This window comes from Pleurodeles waltl, chromosome 9, assembly GCF_031143425.1.
Source record: "Pleurodeles waltl isolate 20211129_DDA chromosome 9, aPleWal1.hap1.20221129, whole genome shotgun sequence".
Taxonomy (NCBI): Eukaryota; Metazoa; Chordata; class Amphibia; order Caudata; family Salamandridae; genus Pleurodeles; species Pleurodeles waltl.
This window is the reverse complement of record NC_090448.1, coordinates 292,944,811-292,964,555: the sequence shown is the minus strand read 5'-3', so window position 1 is coordinate 292,964,555 and position 19,745 is coordinate 292,944,811.

The window sequence follows — 19,745 nt, the reverse complement described above, 5'->3', positions numbered from 1 at the left end:
CAGGGAATAAATACAAATATTTGAGGAGTGGCGCTACCAACCAAACTGAAGTGGGTAACAATCTTTCAGCTCTGTCCGGCAGACTAAAAGATCTTATCCAAATGGCAAGCAAGAGGACATTTGATTATTTGGTTTTCGTTTTGCATTCGGGCCATGAGAGCTCGTCTAACTCTAACAAAATTCTCCCACTTGAAATGGTGAGAGCTGCACTTCTTTGAACTTTGGGACGCTGCCATGTAGAAAAATCTACGAGACCTAGACACATCTGAAAACTAAACATCTGGGTGAGTCCAGGGTGGTGTGCTTTGCATGCACCCCGCACCATTTTCCTACCCAAGATGCCCTGTAAACCTCCAACTTTGCTTGAAATCAGACTTTTTTCCCACATTTTTGTGCTGGAACCTTCCGGAATCTGCAGGAATCCACAAAATTCCTACCACCCAGCATTGTTGCGTCTATACCGATAAAAGTTCTGCCCCACTTGTCAGACTGAAAACTTTTATTTTCAAACTGCCGTTTTGGACCCTTCAATTTTGATGTGCTTTTGGCTCTTTCCTGTCACAGGCACTTGGCCCACCTACACAAGTGAGGTATCATTTTTATCAGGAGAATGAGGAAAATGTTGGGTGGTGTAGTGATCCCACACAAAAATGTCAGGAAAATGTGATTTTTCACTGGGGGATCCATGCAAGTCACACCTCTCTGGACTCCCTCACGTATCTAGTTCTCAGAAATGTCTGGGCTTGGTAGGTTTTCCTAGATGGCTGTTGGGCCCAGCACCAAAAACACAGATGACACCCCCCCTGCAAAAACATGTAGTTTTCTATTTGATCACTTTGATGTGTTCGGGTAGTGTTTTGGGGCATTTCCTGTTGTGGGCACTAGGAGTACCCACACAAGTGAGGTACCATTTTTATCGGGGGATATGGGGAAATGCTGGGTAGAAGGAGGTTTGTGGCTCCCCTCACATTCCAGAACTTTGCAGCACCGAAATGTGAGGAAAAAGTATTTTTCTGTTGAAAACGTTTGAGGTTTGCTAAGGATTCTGGGTAACAGAACCTATGTTTTCCTAGGTGCCGGCTCAGCTAGAGGCCAAAACCCACAGCTAGGCACTTTGCAAAAAATAGGCCAGTTTTCTTTGGGAAAATGTGATGTGTCCATGTTGTATTTTGGGGCATTTCCTGTTGTGGGCAGTAGGCCTACCCACACAAGTGAGGTACCATTTTTGTCAGGAGACTTGAGGGAATGCTGGGTGGAAGGAATTTTGTGGCTCCTCTCATATTCCAGAACTTTCTATCACCGAAATATGTGGAAAAAAGTCATTTTTTGCCAAATTTTGAGATTTGCAAAGGATTCTGGGTAACAGAACCTGGTGCGAGCCCCACAAGTCACCCCATCCTAAATTCCCCTAGGTGTCTAGTTTTAAAAAATGCACAGGTTTGGTAGGTTTCCCTAGGTGCCAGCTGAGCTAGAGGCCAAAATCCACAGCTAGGCACTTTGCAAAAAACACATCAGACTTCAATGTCAAAATGTGATGTGTTCATGTTGCATTTCCTGTCGCAGGCATTAGGCCTGCCCACATAAGTGAGGTACCATTTTTATCAGGAGACTTGGAGGAACACAGACTAGAAGAATAAGTGTTATTGCTCCTTGTCTTTCTCTACATTTTTTCCTTCCAAATGTAAGACAGTGTGTAAAAAAGATGTCTATTTGAGAAATGCCCTGTAATTCACATGCAGGTAAGGGACCTGGAAATTTATAAATGTGGAAATAACCACTGCTTTACAAGGCATTATCTTGTGCCCATTTTGGAAATACAAAGGTTTCCTTGATACCTATTTTTCATTCTTCATGTTTCACCAAATTAATTATTCTATACCCAGTATGCAATGAAAATCCACTGCAAGGTGCAGCTCCTTTAATGGCTCCGTGTACCTAGGGTTCTTGATAAACCTACAAGTCCTATATATGCCCGCAACCAGAAGAGTCCAGCAGACATAACAGTATATTGCTTTCAAAAATCTGCCCTAGCCGAAAAAAGTTATAGAAGAACACGTGGACAGAAATGGCTCTTTTTTACCTCAATTTCAATATTTTTTTATTTTAGCTGTTACTTTCTGTAGGAAAACCTTGAAGGATCTACACAAATGGCCCCTTGCTGGATTCAGAAGTTTTTCTACTTTTCAGAAATGTTTAGCTGTCCAGGATCCAGCATTGATTTCACACCCATTTCTGTCACTAACTGGAAGGAGGCTGAAAGCACAAAAAATAGTAAAAATTTAGTTTTCTGATTCAAGTCTGCCTGTTCCTGCAAGCTGGGAAGATGGTGTTTTTAGCACTGCAAACCCTTTGTTAATGACATTTTCAGGGAAAAAACCACAAGCTTTCTTCTGCAGCCCTTTTTTCCATTTTTTTAAACTAAATTTTAGCTGTATTTTGGCTAATTTCTTGGTCACTTCCAGAGGAACCCACAAACTCGGGGTACCTCTAGAATCCCTACGATGCTGCAAAAAAAGAGAGCAAATTTGGTGTGCATAGCGTATGTGAACAAACATTTATGAGGGCCTAAGCGCGAACTACCCCAAATAGACATAAAAAGGCTTGGCACCTGAGGGAGAAAAGGCCTAGCAGCGAAGGGGTTAAAGGACGAACACCAGCTAGGTAGTCAATCTGATGTGTTGCTGGCGCCTTCCTCCTTTAGCCAAATGTTGCCAACCACCTCCTTGAGAGACAAGGGTCTGCCAGGTAGTCTGACAATGCCCGTTGCTTACAAATGACCAGATATAAGTTGATGCAACTAGTAAAAAGCACAGAGGATTTTAAATTAACGTTTCACTTACATAGTTGGACGGAGCTAGGAAATTCCACACTTTATTAAGCAGATTAAGGTGGTCATTATGACATTGGCGGTGACTGTTAAAGTGCCCGTAATACCGCCAACAGGCTGGCGGTAATGACCATGGCGGTGATAACTCCCATAGACAGCCAATGTACCACACCAACCGCCAGGGTGTTAACACCACTGACCACGGCTGCAGCCAGGCGGAAGACCAGGTACTGCCCACCATATTATGGCATAGCAAACCACTACGATTTCTGGGGTGGTACCAACGCCATCAAAAGCCTGACGGAAACATAACACAGAAAACAAAACACTCACCAGCAAGTACACAGAGGAGACCACCACCACCATCGAACAGGAACTACAAGTCTTTCTGATACTCTTCTACACCATGCTCCACCTGGAACACCAACGCCACCGACAACGGTGAGTACAGCCGCCAAGCACACAAGAGAGGGAAGGAGGAAAAGGAGAGTGACACACACACGCACAACACACACCATTCACACACACACCATACACACAACCAGCTGCAGAGGAAAACCAATGTCACAGGACCCACGTCATAATATTTTAAGGACTACATTTATGTAGCCAACAGCCACCATATTGTCTATGCAAAAATATAAAATTGGAGTAAATGTCCAGAAGGGCCCAATGGCCAGTACAAAGTACAAAAGGCCCACATGGCCACAGGGCACACTCCAAGCCCCAACTTGTTTCCTGACAATATCCGCACTACACTGTGCAGGGGCATCATGTTGGAAATGGGCAGGCACCTCAGGGGGAAGGGGAGTAGGGGGCACCTCAGCTGCAGAGGGGAACTTGCCCACTGGTTCTGGAGGGGGCCCCATGCCTATATCTCTTTGCTGGAGAGTGCAAGATCAGTATATGAGGTGGGGAACTTGCCCACTGGTTCTGGAGGGGACTCCATGCCCATTTCTCTTTGCTGGGGAATGCAAGGTCACAGTCTCTGAGGTGGGGTACTTTACCACTGGTTCTGGAGGGGGCTCCATGCCCATTTCTCTTCACTGGGGAGTGCAAGGTCACTGTCTCTGAGATGGGGAACTTGCCCACTGGTTCTGGAGGGAGCTCCATGCCCATTTCTCTTTTCTAGGAAGTGCAAGGTCACAGTCTTTGAGGTGGGGAATTTGCCCACTGGTTCTGGAGGGGGTACCTGTACAACAGTCCCTGGGGGGTGGCATACATGCCCTCTGCTGGAGGCGAGGGCTGCTGTGTCTCAGCTGGAGGTGAGGGATCCTTGCCCACTGCTGGTGGAGGTGTTACCCTGCCTGCTTCAGCTGGAGGTGAGGGTTCCTTGCCCACTGCTGGTGGAGGTGTTACCCTGCCTGCCTCTACTGGAGGTGAAGGCTCCTTGCCCACTACTGGTGGAGGGGGACCCCTTGACTCTCTTTGTTGGTGGCGAGGGATCCTTCCCTTTTTTGGGTGGTGGAGTGGGAACCTTCCCTTTCTTGCCTCCACGACTAGGATGTGCCTCCACTGCCCCCATCTCATGTCCCTTGGGTTGCACCACCTTAGTCCTCCCTTTCTGAGGCAGAGGTGTGCTCACGGTAGGAGTGTTAGCCGCCACACTCTGGGGCCCCTTCATGCCAGCAGCTTTTGACTTGATGGGAGTAGTGGCAGACTGTTTGGCTGAGGTGCTGGACTAGGTTGTTGGGACCCTGCTCTTACGGGCAGGACCGGGGGGGTGGAGGGGGAGGGAAGAGGTCAAGTTGGGCAAGGAAAAGCTTCTTAGGGAAGGTGGGGGGGGTGATGGAGGAGGGATGGGAGTGGAGGTTGAGGGAGTGGTTGTTGGAGGTGTACATCTGCTGGACTTGGGTGCAGGTGCATGGGCAGTATGCTGATGTGAGGTGGATGGCCATTGGGAGTCTGAGTGCGTGCGTGCTTTTGTGTCTCTTAGGAGGAGGGGAAGACAGGGTGGGAGAGGACACAGGGGGCGTGTGGATGAATGTTGTGGAGGTGTCTGCAAGTGAGGTGTGTGTACTGCTTGGTGTGGTGATGGTGGTGGCTGATGATGCAGTGCCTGCAGGTGTGAGTGCGGATGCGACTGTAAGGGAGGAGGAGGAGCAGGAGGGGGAGACAGTGGAGGCAGATGATGTGGTTGTCTGTGCAACTGTCTGTTGTTTGAGTGAGTTCTTGTGGCCTGAAGTGTGCTGCCTGTGCTTGTCTCTGCCACTCTTGTGTGAAGTTTTGTGTGCATGCTTGTCTGTATGTGTGTACGGGATGGTTTGGGGTTGAGGTGACTGGGACTGGGAAGTGGTAGTTGGAGGGGGGACGTGGACAGGGCTGAAATGATCTCTGTTGGGCCACCAGTACACCGTGAATGCCCTCCAGGAATGTATTGCATCGCTGCATCTGGGATTCCAGCCTCTGGATGGCATTCACAATGAGTGACTGCCTACAGAGATGGAATTCAGGAGGTCACTAGCCTCCTCACTGAGGGCAGCAGGACTCTTTGGGGCAGGGCCTTAGGTGCCTGGGCAAAGGAGATGTCCACCCTCCTGTGTGAGCAGGGACGTGCAACTCGGTGGGGGGCTACTGTGAGGGAGCTTCCATCGAAGGAGCAATCAGAGTCAGTGTTTTCACCTCCTGTCTCCGCCGTGGTGCTCCCCTCGCCTAACATCCCACTGGTTTCCTCAGCATCGGTGGACTCTGCCTCATGGGTCCTGTGGGATGCAGCTCCATCTGTCACCAGTGCCCCTACCCCTCTGCCTGATGATGCTAATACACACATTGATAGGATGACTGAAGAAAATAGGAGGAGAGAGAGAAAGGGAGCACTGGATCAATTTCAGCACCAACACCACAATTGGCATACACATTACCATCACACACAGGGATCAGGATTGGGCTTTATGCACCGCACTGGCATTCAGTTGGCTAGGTGCAACAGCAAGATGAGAGCCAACCACTGCCAACTTCACCCATCCTAGGTCCCACTAGGCCCTGTCTGACATGGAATGCAAGCTAGCTAGGTTACAAGATTTTGCAATACACCCATTTTCCTTGAGTTGGATCACACTGCAATGTCTGACCTGGCATTAAGGGACACCCACTAACTGAAACCCACCACCAGGATCCCATTCCACCTACCAATAATTGTTGTTACGCTCACTGTACTCACCCCCTTGTGGCTGCTGTGATGCCCTCAAGCACCCATCCAGCTCTGGGTAGGCCACCGCCAGAATGCGGCCCATCAGGGGGGTCAGGTTCCGATGGGCACCCTACCCTCGTTGGCACGCCATTCCCAGCTGGGCCTCCATGGTCTTCCAGGCCCAGCGTCTCAGGTCCTCCCGCCTTTTCCTACAATGGGTGCTCCGCCTGCTGTAGACCCCAAGGGTACGCACGTCCTTGGCACGTCCTTGGCGATGGCACGCCTCAATCCCTTCTTCTGATGGGCACTGACCTGCAGAGGTAATACAGACAGGAGGACACCATTACACATACAATCCAGCCAGTCACAGATATGGCCCACATATCCCATTATCATCTCCATTGGCACACACATCACCCAGCGCACACCACGTACACTCCCACCAGACATACCCCCCAAAAGACACGATGCTTGCACACACATCTCCATGCAGCCTTGGCACATGCATTGTGCCCAAGGTGTACTCACCTGTTGGTCTGGAGGACCATACAGCTGTCCACCAAGTGCTCCAATTCCTCCAAAGTGAAGGCAGAGGCCCTTTCCCTGGTCACTCGGGCCATGGCAGGATCCAGACACAGGTCACAGCAGCACACGCAGTGTAGGTGTTGTCCTGTGGAAAGTCAGGAATCTAGTGAGGTTATGGACAGAAAATGGCAGTCACGTCCGCAGCAGTGTACACCATCACTGCCACCGGTGATCCACATTGGCCACTGTACTCCATAGAGCACCATGTTAGCCAATGAGGAATAGCACGGCGGTGCAAGACCACCTTTGGCCATGACGCCCAATGCCGACAGAGTTACCTCACTTCCACCTGTCCCTACATACAGGACAGGTGCTCGCCATTTTATGGTGGTGGACAACATTCAGATAATCGAGAACTGTGACACTTGCTATAATTTGCACATACACTGCCATTCCCATTGTCCCATAACATTAATGCTCTATGTACACTGAGGTGGTGGTTCCATTGTTCAAATTGTGACACCCTACTCACTCTTGTGTCCCTTAGATACATACCACTGCAGATGAATTGGAGGAGGAGACAAGACCCCGTGTACAGACCCCTTGTGGACTTGGCTACACTGGAGGACAGACACATAATACTCACCTATAGCATGGACAGGGCCACTATCACAGAGCTGTGTGCTCAATTGGAGCCTGATCTGACATCAGCTATCCGTCATCCCATGTCGTTCCCCCCTCTTGTGTAAGTTCTATCAGTGCTCCATTTCCTGGCAACTGCTTCTTTCCAAGTGGCAGTGGGCTTGGCAGCAGTAATGTCACAGCCAATGTTCTCAATAGTGCTGGCAAGGGGTTTGTCTGCCTTGGTCAAACACATGTGCAGCTACACTGCTTTCCCCCAGGTGGAAGATTTGGCTACCGTGAAGGCAGGATTCTATGCAATGGGACATGTACTCAACATGATTGGGGCGATTGATGAAACACATATTGCATTTGTCCCCCTCCCCCGCCACAAAGAACAGGTGTTCAGGAATCGGAAGAGTTTCCACTCACTCAATGTCCAAATGGGGTGCCTGGCAGACCAGTACATCTCCCATGTCACTGTATAATACCCGGGTCGGTGCATGACTCCTTTGTCCAGGGAATAGCAGCATCCCAAATGTGATGGCTCAACTACAGAGGCACAGGGTGTGGCTAATAGGTGAGCCTGAGTCCCCACGCAATGTATGTCAGTGTATGCCTTCAGGAGTTATCCCCATACCATTGTGTCAGGCTAATGTTTGTCCCTCAATACTTGCAGGTGACTCTGGCTACCCAAACATATTGTGGCTCCTGACGCCTGTGAGTAATGCCATAACAGGGGCTGAGATTCATGATGCACATGGGCGAACCAGGTGTATCATCAAACGTACCTTTGGCCTCCTAAAGCCCAGGTTCAGATGCCTCCATCTGACAGGTGAATCCCTGTGCTACTCACACAAGAAGGTCTGCCAGATAGTAGTAGCATGCTGCATGTTGCACAACCTGGCCCTCAGATGACATGGGCTTAACTGCAGGAGGAGGAGATTGGAAATGCCCCTGTGGCAGCAGTTGACCCTGAGGACAGTGAGGATGAGGAGGCAGAGGATGAGGATGTGGGCAACAGAACATCAGTTATCTGTCAATACTTCCTATGACACACAGGTGAGACAGTGTAACTGACCATTCCTCTGACTTTTGGGCCCATATTTATACTTTTTGACGCTAAACTGCGCTAACGCAGTTTAGCGTCAAAAAATTTTGCGCCGTCTAACGCCATTCTGAAGCGCCATGCGGGCGCCGTATTTATGGAATGGCGTTAGCCGGCGCTAGCAGACCGGCGCTGCCTGGTGTGCGTGGAAAAAAACCACGTAGACCAGGCAGCGCCGGCGTAGGGGGAAAATGGCGTTAGGGCGTCTTAAAATGGGGCAAGTCAGGTTGAGGCAAAAAAATCGCCTCAACCCGATTTGCGCCATTTTTTTCGACGCCCAGACGCCATTTAAATGACTTCTGTCTTAGTAAAGACAGGAGTCATGCCCCCTTGCCCAATGGCCATGCCCAGGGGACTTATGTCCCCTGGGCATGGTCATTGGGCATAGTGGCATGTAGGGGGGCACAAATAAGGCCCCCCTATGCCACCAAAAAAAATAAAAAAAAATAAAAAATGATACTTACCTGAACTTACCTGAATGTCCCTGGGATGGGTCCCTCCATCCTTGGGTGTCCTCCTGGGGTGGGCAAGGGTGGCAGGGGGGGTCCCTGGGGGCATGGGAGGGCACCTGTGGGCTCATTTTGAGCCCACAGGCCCCTTAACGCCTACCATGACCCAGGCGTTAAAAAGTGGCGCAAATGCGGGTTTTTTTGACCCGACCACTCCCGGGCGTGATTTTTGCCCGGGAGTATAAATACGACGCATTTGCGTCGCCGTCATTTTTTTAGACGGGAACGCCTTCCTTGCATCTCATTAACGCAAGGAAGGCGTTCACGCAAAAAAATGACGCTATTTGCCCATACTTTGGCGCTAGACGCGTCTAACGCCAAAGTATAAATATGGCGTTAGTTTTGCGCCGAATTTGCGTCGAAAAAAACGACGCTAATTCGGCGCAAATGGAGTATAAATACGGGCCTTGGTGTTTTCAGTGTGGCTGTAGCAGGATGGCATTCACTTCCTTTGCATCTCAACTTACTGTCACCTATGCCTTCTCATTTTGCTGGTGTTGGTGTTATAACTGTGTACTACTGTGATAACTGCAGACAGCTGCAGGTCATTATTTGTATGCTATCATAGTGTTCAGATCATTTGCACAAGATGTGACTGTTTCTATTATTGCACTCTTTCATCACATAAAACACTATCACTCAAGTTGTGTTCAAGGGTGTTTATTTTAGTGCAAAGTAGAGACGGAATAGTGCAGTGGAATGGGGTGATGGTAGAGGTAAATCCAGGGTATTGTTCCAGTCTGTTTGTAGCACAGCTCCAGTGTCCAAGGGGCTATAGGAAGGGGAGCAAAGGCAGTTCAGAGTGGACAAGGTGACAGGATGGGACATAAGGGGGACATTCAGGAGGGTCTCATTTCCTGGCGGTCATCTTGGTCTTGGCAAGTGTCTCTGGCTTCTTTCTGGATCGCAGTGAATGCTTGTAGGGTGGTTCACCTCCTGCAGGGGGAGGGGTGATGGTGGCCTGTTTGTCCTGTGGCAGGGCCTCCTGTCCACTAGCTGCAGCAGATGTGGAGGGCTGGTCAGTAGACTGGCTAGTGGTAGGGGCCCACTGGTGTTCTGTCCATTCCCTCATGATGTTGGCCATATCAGCCAACACCCCTGCTATGGAGACCATGGTGGTGTTGAGGACCTGCAAATCTTCCCTGATTGCCTGATGGTGTACCTCCTGCAGCTGCTTGTTCTCCTGCATGTTTGTAAGGATCTGGCCCATCTTGTCCTGGGATTGTTGTCCAGGACCATAGTGAGTGCCTCCTGGAGAGTCAGTTCCCTGGGCCTGTTCTCTCCCTGGGGCACAGCTGATCTCCGAGTGTCCCTCTCCCCCTGTGCCTGTGTCCCCTGAATGGTGTGCCCACTGCCACTGACCCCTGGACCTTGATTTTCTTGGGTGTGAGGTGTGGACTGGGGTCCCTGTACACGTGGGCACACTGCTGATTAACGTGTCCTGGGGACAGAGGTGTGGGGACGTTGGGTCGGTGCTGCGATGTTGGATACTGAGGGGGGAGGCTCTATGGTGGACTGTGAGTGGGCTGGGTTTGCCGACTGACCAGTGGTCCCTGATGGGCCAGGTAGTTCATCCACATCCAGAAGACCAAAATTACTGTCATCACTGGGGACATCTTCTGTTGGGGACTCAAATGTCTTGGCACCTCCTCGCTGCTGGTATTGGGTGGGGCACCTGTGGGGATGTAAGTTGCTGTTGCCTTGCCACCTTTGTTTGTGTATGGTGATGTATTGTGGGATTATTAGTACTCCATGCTGTGCGTGCTTTGGTGACGGGTGTACATGCAGGGCTGGGAGCGCTGTCCATGGGGAAACGCCCTCTACGCCGACTTTTAAACAACAAAGTCCTGGTTAACGAAAGCGGAACAACACTTTCCTTAACCATGACTTTGTTGTTTTGTGCCTTAACGACGCATTTGCTGAACAACGAACATGCGTGGTTAAGGCCCAAACAAGGGAGTCGGCTGAGGAGGACGACGCGGACGACGAGGCGACGACTCAGGTAAGTGGGGGGTCAGGGGGTTTTAGGTTTTGGGGCGGGGTCGGGGGTTTTAGGTTTTGGGGCGGGTGGGGGGTTGGGGGTTTTAGGTTTTGGGGCGGGGTGGGAGATCGGGGGTTTTAGGTTTTGGGGCTGGGTGGGAGGTTTGGGGGGTTTAGGCTTTGATGCGGGGGCGGGGGGATGGGGTTTTAGGTTTTTGGGTGGGGTGGGGTGTGGGAGGGGTTTTAGGTTTTGGGGCGGGGGTGGGGGTGGGGGGTCGGAGTGACGCATGCAGGAACAATGGATGCCTATTACTAATGCCTTTACCAGGAATGCCTTTACAACAAAATATCGTTGTTAAGGCATTTGTGGTAAAGGCATTAGTGGTAACAAGGTCGTTGTTCCGACCTCGGTGTTCAGGCCCTCGTTGTTCCGGCAGGCGGCATTCCGACATACAACCCTGTCCATGCATTGGTATGGCATGCAGGGCTTGGCATTGGGGTTGGTCACATGTGTAGGTGCACTGTGTTGGATGAAGTGGAGTGGTGGGAGTCAGGGTGAGGAGTGAGATGCCATGCAGGTATGGGGGGTGATAAGTAGTAAGTATTGACTCACCAGTGTCCAGTCCTCGGGGTACTCCAGTGAGTCCCTCAGGATACAGAATTGCCAAGACTTGCTCCTCCCATGCTGTCAGCTGTGGGGGAGGAGATGGGGGTCCACCATCAGTCCTCTGGATGGCAAGCTGGTGCCTTGCTGCCACAGAACTTACCTTACCCCGTAGGTCATTCCACCTCTTCCTGATGTCATTCCTAATTCTTGAATGCTGTCCCACGGTGTTCACCCTGTCCACGATCCTCCGCCATAGCTCCATCCTCCTGGCAATGGATATCTGCTGTACCTGTGCTCCAAACAGCTGTGGCTCTACCTTGACTATTTCCTCCACCATGACCCGCAACTCCTCATCAGTGAAACGGGGGTGCCTTAGTGGGGACATGGTGTAGGAGGCTGGCCTGGTTTGTAGTAGGTACCAAGGGGTACTTACACTCTACACCAGGTCCAGGTATCCCTTATTAGTGTAGAAGAGGTGTCTAGCAGCTTAGGCTGATAGAAAAGGTAGCTTAGCAGAGCAGCTTAGGCTGAACTAGGAGACATGCATAACTCCTACTATACCACTGGTGTCATATGCACAATATCATAAGAAAACACAATACACAGATATACTCAAAATAAAGGTACTTTATTTTTATGACAATATGCCAAAAGTATCTCAGTGAGTACCCTCAGTATGAGGATAGCAACTATACACAAGATATATATACACAATACCAAAAATATGCAATAATAGCAATAGAAAGCAATGCAAGCAATGTACAGTCATAATAGATTGTAATGAGAGCACATAGGTATAGGGGCAACACAACCCATATTCTCCAAAAGTGGAATGCGAACCACGAATGGACCCCAAACCTATGTGAGCTTGTAGAGGGTCGCTGGGACTGTAAGAAAACAGTGAGTGTTAGAAAAATAGCCCACCCCAAGACCCTGAAAAGTAGGTGTAAAGTGCACCTAAGTTCCCCAGAGAGCACAGAAGACATGATAGGGGAATTCTGCAAGGAAGACCAACACCAGCAATGCAACAACAATGGATTTCTGGACGAGAGTACCTGTGGAAGAAGGGGACCAAGTCCAAGAGTCACGACAAAGTCGAGATTGGGCAGATGCCCAGGAAATGCCAGCTCAGGGTGCAAAGAAGCTGCCACCGGATGGTAGAAGCTGTGGATTCTGCAAGAACGAAGAGGACTAGGAACTTCCCCTTTTGAGGATGGATGTCCCACGTCGTGAAGAAGCTTGCAGAGGTGTTCCCACGCAGAAAGACTGCAAACAAGCCTTGCTAGCTGCAAGGGTTGCGGTTAGGGTTTTTGGATGCTGCTGTGGCCCAGGAGGGACCAGGATGTCGCCAATTGCGTGAGGAGACAGAGGGGGTGCCCAGCAAGACAGGGAGCCCTCACAGGAGCAAGAAGCACCCGCAGAAGTGCCAGAACAGGCACTACAAAGAAGAGTGAACCAGAGCTCACCCAAAGTCACAAAAGAAGATCCCACGATGCCGGAGGACAACTCAGGAGGTTGTGCACTGCAGGTTAGAGTGTCTGGGACCCAGGCTTGGCTGTGCACAAAGGAAATCTTGGAAGAGTGCACAGGAGCCGGAGCAGCTGCAAATCATGCAGTACCCAGCAATGCAGTCTAGTGTGGGGAGGCAAGGACTTACCTCCACCAAACTTGGACTGAAGAGTCACTGGACTGTGGGAGTCACTTGGACAGAGTTGCTGAGTCCCAAGGACCACACTCGTTGTGCTGAGAGGGGACCCAGAGGACCGGTGATGCAGTCTTTTGTTGCCTGCGGTTGCAGGGGGAAGATTCTGTTGACCCACAGGAGATTTCTTCGGAGATTCTAGTGCAGAGAGGAGGCAGACTACCCCCACAGCATGCACCACCAAGAAAACAGTCGAGAAGGCGGCCGGATCAGCGATACAAGGTTGCAGTAGTCGTCTTTGCTACTTTGTTGCGGTTTTGCAGGCGTCCAGAGCAGTCAGCGGTCGATTCCTTGGCAGAAGGTGAAGAGAGAGATGCAGAGGAACTATGATGAGCTCTTGCATTCGTTATCTAAAGAATTCCCCAAAGCAGAGACCCTAAATAGCCAGAAAAGGAGGTTTGGCTACCTAGGAAGGAGGATAGGCTAGCAACACAGGTAAAAGCCTATCAGAAGGAGTCTCTGACGTCACCTGCTGGCACTGCCCACTCAGAGCAGTCCAGTGTGCCAGCAGCACCTCTGTTTCCAAGATGGCAGAGGTCTGGAGCACACTGGAGGAGCTCTGGGCACCTCCCAGGGGAGGTGCAGGTCAGGGGAGTGGTCACTCCCCTTTCCTTTGCCCAGTTTCGCGCCAGAGCAGGGCTGGGGGATCCCTGAACTGGTGTAGACTGGCTTATGCAGAGATGGGCACCATCTGTGCCCATCAAAGCATTTCCAGAGGCTGGGGGAGGCTACTCCTCCCCAGCCCTGACACCTTTTTCCAGAGGGAGAGGGTGTAACACCCTCTCTCTGAGGAAGTCCTTTGTTCTGCCTTCCTGGGCCAAGCCTGGCTGGACCCCAGGAGGGCAGAAACCTGTCTGAGGGGTTGGCAGCAGCTGCATTGAAACCCCGGTAAAGGTAGTTTGGCAGTACCCGGGTCTGTGCTAGAGACTCGGGGGATAATGGAATTGTCTCCCCAATGCCAGAATGGCATTGGGGTGACAATTCCATGATCTTAGACATGTTACATGCCCTTGTTCGGAGTTACCATTGTGACGCTGTATATAGGTAGTGACCTATGTACAGTGCACGCGTGTAATGGTGTCCCCGCACTCACAAAGTCCGGGGAATTTGCCCTGAACGATGTGGGGGCACCTTGGCTAGTGCCAGGGTGCCCACACACTAAGTAACTTAGCACCCAACCTTTACCAGGTAAAGGTTAGACATATAAGTGACTTATAAGTTACTTAAGTGCAGTGGTAAATGGCTGTGAAATAACGTGGACGTTATTTCACTCAGGCTGCAGTGGCAGGCCTGTGTAAGAATTGCCAGAGCTCCCTATGGGTGGCAAAAGAAATGCTGCAACCCATAGGGATCTCCTGGAACCCCAATACCTGGGTACCTCAGTACCATATACTAGGGAATTATAAGGGTGTTCCAGTATGCCAATGTGAATTGGTGAAATTGGTCACTAGCCTGTTAGTGACAATTTAGAAAGTAATGAGAGAGCATAACCACTGAGGTTCTGGTTAGCAGAGCCTCAGTGAGACAGTTAGTCATCACACAGGGAACACATACAGGGCACACTTATGAGCACTGGGGCCCTGGCTGGCAGGGTCCCAGTGACACATACAACTAAAACAACATATATACAGTGAAATATGGGGGTAACATGCTAGGCAAGATGGTACTTTCCTACACAACTCCCCCCAAACTAAGGACAATAAGACTAGCCATGACCTGATGAGTCTTCATTGTCTAAGTGGAAATATCTGGAGAGTCCATATGCATTGGACTGGGTACTCCCAGGTCTATGTTCCACTGTATAGTCCATTCCCTGTAGAGATATGGACCACCTCAACAATTTAGGGTTTTCACCTTTCATTTGTTTTAGCCAAAGTAGAGGTTTGTGGTCTGTCTGAACAATGAAGTGAGTGCCAAACAGGTATGGCCTCAACTTCTTCAGTGCCCAGACCAAAGCAAAGGCCTCCCTCTCTATGGCAGACCAACGCTTTTCTCTAGGGGTCAACCTCCTGCTGATAAAAGCAACAGGTTGATCCTGGCCCTCAGAATTGAGTTGTGATAAGACTGCCCCTACCCCTAATTCAGATGCATCAGTTTGAACAATTAATTTCTTGGAGTAACATGGGCTTTTTAGGACAGGTGCAGAGCACATGGCCTGTTTCAGCTCCTCAAAAGCTTTCTGACAGCTAGCTGTCCATAATACCTTTTTAGGCATTTTCTTTGAAGTGAGGTCATTAAGAGGGGCTGCTATGGAGCCATAGTTCTTTATGAACCTCCTGTAATACCCAGTGAGGCCTAAGAAGGCTCTCACCTGGGTCTGAGTTGTAGGGGGAACCCAATCTATAATAGTTTGGATTTTCCCCTGAAGTGGTGCAATCAGTTCCCCACCTACAAGGTGTCCCAGATAAACCACTTTCCCCCGCCCTATCTGGCATTTTGAAGCCTTGATAGTGAGGCCTGCCTTTTGCAGGGCCTCCAAAACTTTCCACAGGTGGACCAGGTGATCATCCCAGGTGGAGCTAAAGACAGCTATATCATCTAGATATGCTGCACTAAAAGCCTCCAACCCTTGCAGGACTGTATTCACCAACCTCTGAAAAGTGGCAGGTGCATTTTTCAAACCAAAGGGCATTACTGTGAATTGGTAGTGCCCTCCAATAGTCGAAAATGCAGTTTTTGCTTTAGCATCCTCTGATAACCTGATCTGCCAATACCCTGAAGTCAAATCAAAGGTACTTAGATACTTGGCAGATGCCAGTGTATCTATTAGCTCATCTGCCCTGGGTATAGGGTGAGCATCAGGTTTGGTTACCTGGTTAAGACCTCTGTAATCCACATAAAATCTCATTTCCTTTTTCCCATCTTTGGAATGAGGTTTCGGTACAAGTAACACAGGAGAGGCCCATGGACTTTCAGAGTGCTCAACCACTCCCAGTTCAAGCATTTTCTGAACTTCTTGTTTTATGCAGTCCCTGACATGGTCAGGCTGCCTATAGATCTTACTTTTGACAGGCAAGCTGTCTCCAGTATCTATAGTGTGCTCACACCAAGAAGTGGTGCCTGACACAGTAGAAAAGAGTTCAGAAACTGACCCAGGAGATTTATGCAGTGGTCTTTCTGCTCAGCAGTAAGACAATCTACCAAAACTACACCTTCCACTAGAGCATCTTGTTCTGTGGAAGAGAAGAGATCAGGGAGAGGGTCACTCTCTTCTTCCTGTCCTTCATCTGTTGCCATGAGCAGGGTGAGATCAGCCCTGTCATAGTAGGGTTTTAGGCGATTGACATGGAGCACCCTAAGGGGACTCCTGGCAGTGCCTAAGTCAACCAAGTAGGTGACTTCTCCCTTCTTTTCATCAATAATGTGAGGTCCACTCCATTTGTCTTGGAGTGCTCTTGGGGCCACAGGCTCCAAGACCCACGCGTTCTGCCCTTGTTGGTACTGAATCAGAACAACCTTCTGGTCATGCCATTGCTTTTGGAGCTCTTGGCTGGCCTGAAGGTTTTTGCTGGCCTTTTTCATGTACTCAGCCATTCTGGATCTTAGGCCAAGTACATAGTCCACTATGTCTTGCTTAGGAGCTTTTAAAGGTTGTTCCCAACCCTCCTTTACAAGTGTTAGAGGACCTCTTACAGGGTGCCCAAATAGGAGTTCAAAGGGGCTGAAGGCCACTCCTTTTTGGGGTACCTCCCTGTAAGCAAAAAGGAGGCAAGGTAACAGGACATCCCATCTCCTCCTGAGTTTTTCAGGGAGTCCCATTATCATTCCTTTGAGAGTTTTGTTAAATCTCCCAACCAGTCCATTTGTTTGTGGATGATAAGGCGTGGTGAATTTGTATGTTACACCACATTCCTTCCACATGGCCTTTAAGTATGCAGACATAAAGTTGCTACCCCTGTCTGATACCACCTCTTTTGGGGAACCCACCCTGGAAAAGGTTCCCAGGAGGGCCTTTGCCACTGCAGGAGCTGTAGTGGTCCTTAGAGGAATTGCTTCAGGATATCTTGTGGCATGGTCCACTACCACCAAGATAAACCTATTGCCTGAAGCAGTAGGCGGGTCAAGGGGGCCAACTATGTCAACCCCTACCCTTTCAAAGGGAACCCCAACCTCAGGTAGTGGAATAAGGGGACCCTTTGGGGTGCCACCTGTTTTGCCAATGGCTTGACAGGTGACACAGGACTTACAAAATTATTTTGTGTCCTCTGACATTCTAGGCCAATGAAACAGGGGGACAAGCCTATCCCATGTTTTCATCTGCCCTAAATGTCCAGCCAAGGGAATGTTGTGGGCTAGAGTTAGGAGGAACTCTCTGTATTGCAAAGGAATAATCAGTCTCCTGGCAGCTCCAGGTTTTGGGTCCCTTGCCTCTGTATACAAGAGGTTGTCCTCCCAGTAAACTCTGTGTGAGTCACTGACATCCCCATTTTGCTGTTTGACAGCTTGCTGTCTTAGACCCTCTTGTGTGGGACAGGTCTGCTGTGCCACACTCAGCTCCTCCCTGGCAGGCCCCCCTCCACCCAAAAGCTCCACAGTGTCTGCTTCCAGCTCCTCTGGTGAAGGTTCTGCACAGGGGGGAAATTCTTCTTCCTAAGAAGTTGAATCTACTGTAGAGGGAGGGATAGTAGGTAGGGATTTACCTTTACTAACCCTAGCTCTAGGGAGCACTTGGTCCATTGTTCCAGGATCCAAGTCACCCTGTCCTTTTTTCTTTTTGGCCTGAGCCCTGGTCAAAGCAAAAATATGCCCAGGAATGCCCAGCATTGCTGCATGAGCCTCCAACTCCACTTATGCCCAAGCTGATGTCTCTAAATCGTTCCCTAGTAGACAGTCTACAGGTAAATCTGAGGCAACCACAACTTTCTTTGGACCAGTAACCCCCCCCCCCCAGTTGAGATTCACAACAGCCATGAGGTGGCTAAGAGTGTTGTTATGAGCATCAGTCACTTGGTACTGGTGACCAAGTAGGTGTTGTTCAGGGTGGACCAGTTTCTCTATTACCATGGTAACACTGGCACCTGTGTCCCTGTAGGCCTGAACCTCAACACCATTTATTAGGGGAAGTTGCTTGTACTTATCCATATTAAGGGGACAAGCAACCAAGGTGGCCAAATCAATGGCACCTTCAGAGACTAGCACAGCCTCTGTGGTCTCCCTAACAAGACCAACCCCAACTAAATTACCAAAAGTGAGCCCAGCTACTCCCTTGGATTGGCTTTTAGTAGGTTTGCTCCCACCACCACTGCTATTACTAGGGTCACTAGGTGTAGCAGTAGGGGCTGTAGTGGTGGGAGTCTTGGTGCTTTTCTTTGGACAACTGGCATCAGTTGTCCAATGGCCTTTTACTTTACATAAATAGCACCATGGTTTCTTTTTTTGATTAGAAGAGGATTTGGACCCACCACCCCCACCAGAGTGTTTTTGTGGGCCTGATGAAGACTCATTTTTAGATTTGTCCCCACCCTTGTCTGAAGACTTACCATCCTTCTTCTTGCCATCCTTGTCACCCCCTGTATGAACTTTTCTGTTCACTCTTGTTCTGACCCATTTGTCTGCCTTCTTTCCCAATTCTTGGGGAGAGGTCAGATCTGAGTCCACTAGATATTGGTGTAACAAATCAGACACACAGTTATTAAGAATATGCTCTCTCAGGATCAAGTTATACAGGCTTTCATAGTCAGAAACTTTACTGCCATGTAACCACCCCTCCAAGGCCTTCACTGAATGGTCAACAAAGTCTACCCAGTCTTGTGAAGACTCCCTTTTGGTTTCTCTGAACTTAATCCTGTACTGTTCGGTGGTTAAGCCATAACCATCCAGGAGTGCATTGTTTAAAACTGTAAAATTATTGGCATCACTTTCCTTAACAGTAAGGAGCCTATCCCTACCCTTTCCACTGAAAGATAGCCATAGGATAGCAGCCCACTGCCTTTGAGGGACCCCCTGTACAACACAGGCCCTCTCAAGTGCAGCAAACCCCTTGTTAATGTCATCCCCCTCCTTATAAGAGGGAACCATCTTGTGCAGATTCCTAGAATCATGCTCTTTCACAGGATTACTATCTGTAATACTGCTGCTGCCACCATGGGGTCCAAACCCCAACCTCTGCCTTTCTTTTTCTAAGTCTAAAGTTTCCCTTTCTAAAGCCAGCTGTTGCTGTTTAAGCTTCAGTCTGGACTCTTCCACTCTCAATCTATTGAGTTCCCTTTCTAACATTCTGTCATCAGGGTGGGTGGGTTGGGCATGCTTTGACACAGACGGATGGTGTGAATGAACAGAGGGAGACCTGTCCCTAACAGTTGGCACTCTAACAACCTGGCCTAAAGGAATGACATCCCTACTATGATGAGAGCTCACATTAGTACCAGCCATGCTAGGTGGCCTGCTAAGGGGCAGGTTGGAAAGAATACCATCTAACATTCTTACTGGGGCTACCCCAGAATCAGAGTGTGAACCATCTGCTAACTTCTCACCAGATGTGCCAGCTAAGGCCTTATCATCTTCAATGAGCATGTTAACTAACAATTCTCTAGAGGGATTCTTCCCTACCCCTAAACCTCTATCAATGCAGAGACTCCTTACACCTTTCCAGTTAAGGTGGTCATAAGCTGTGCTGGCCAGATCAAGAGTAAGACCTGTACCAGACATGATAGAAAAGAGTTTAAGGGACAGAAAAAGAAAGAAAAAGTTTCAGAACTTTTTAAGGAAACAGAAAAAAACTTTTTCAACTTTTTAA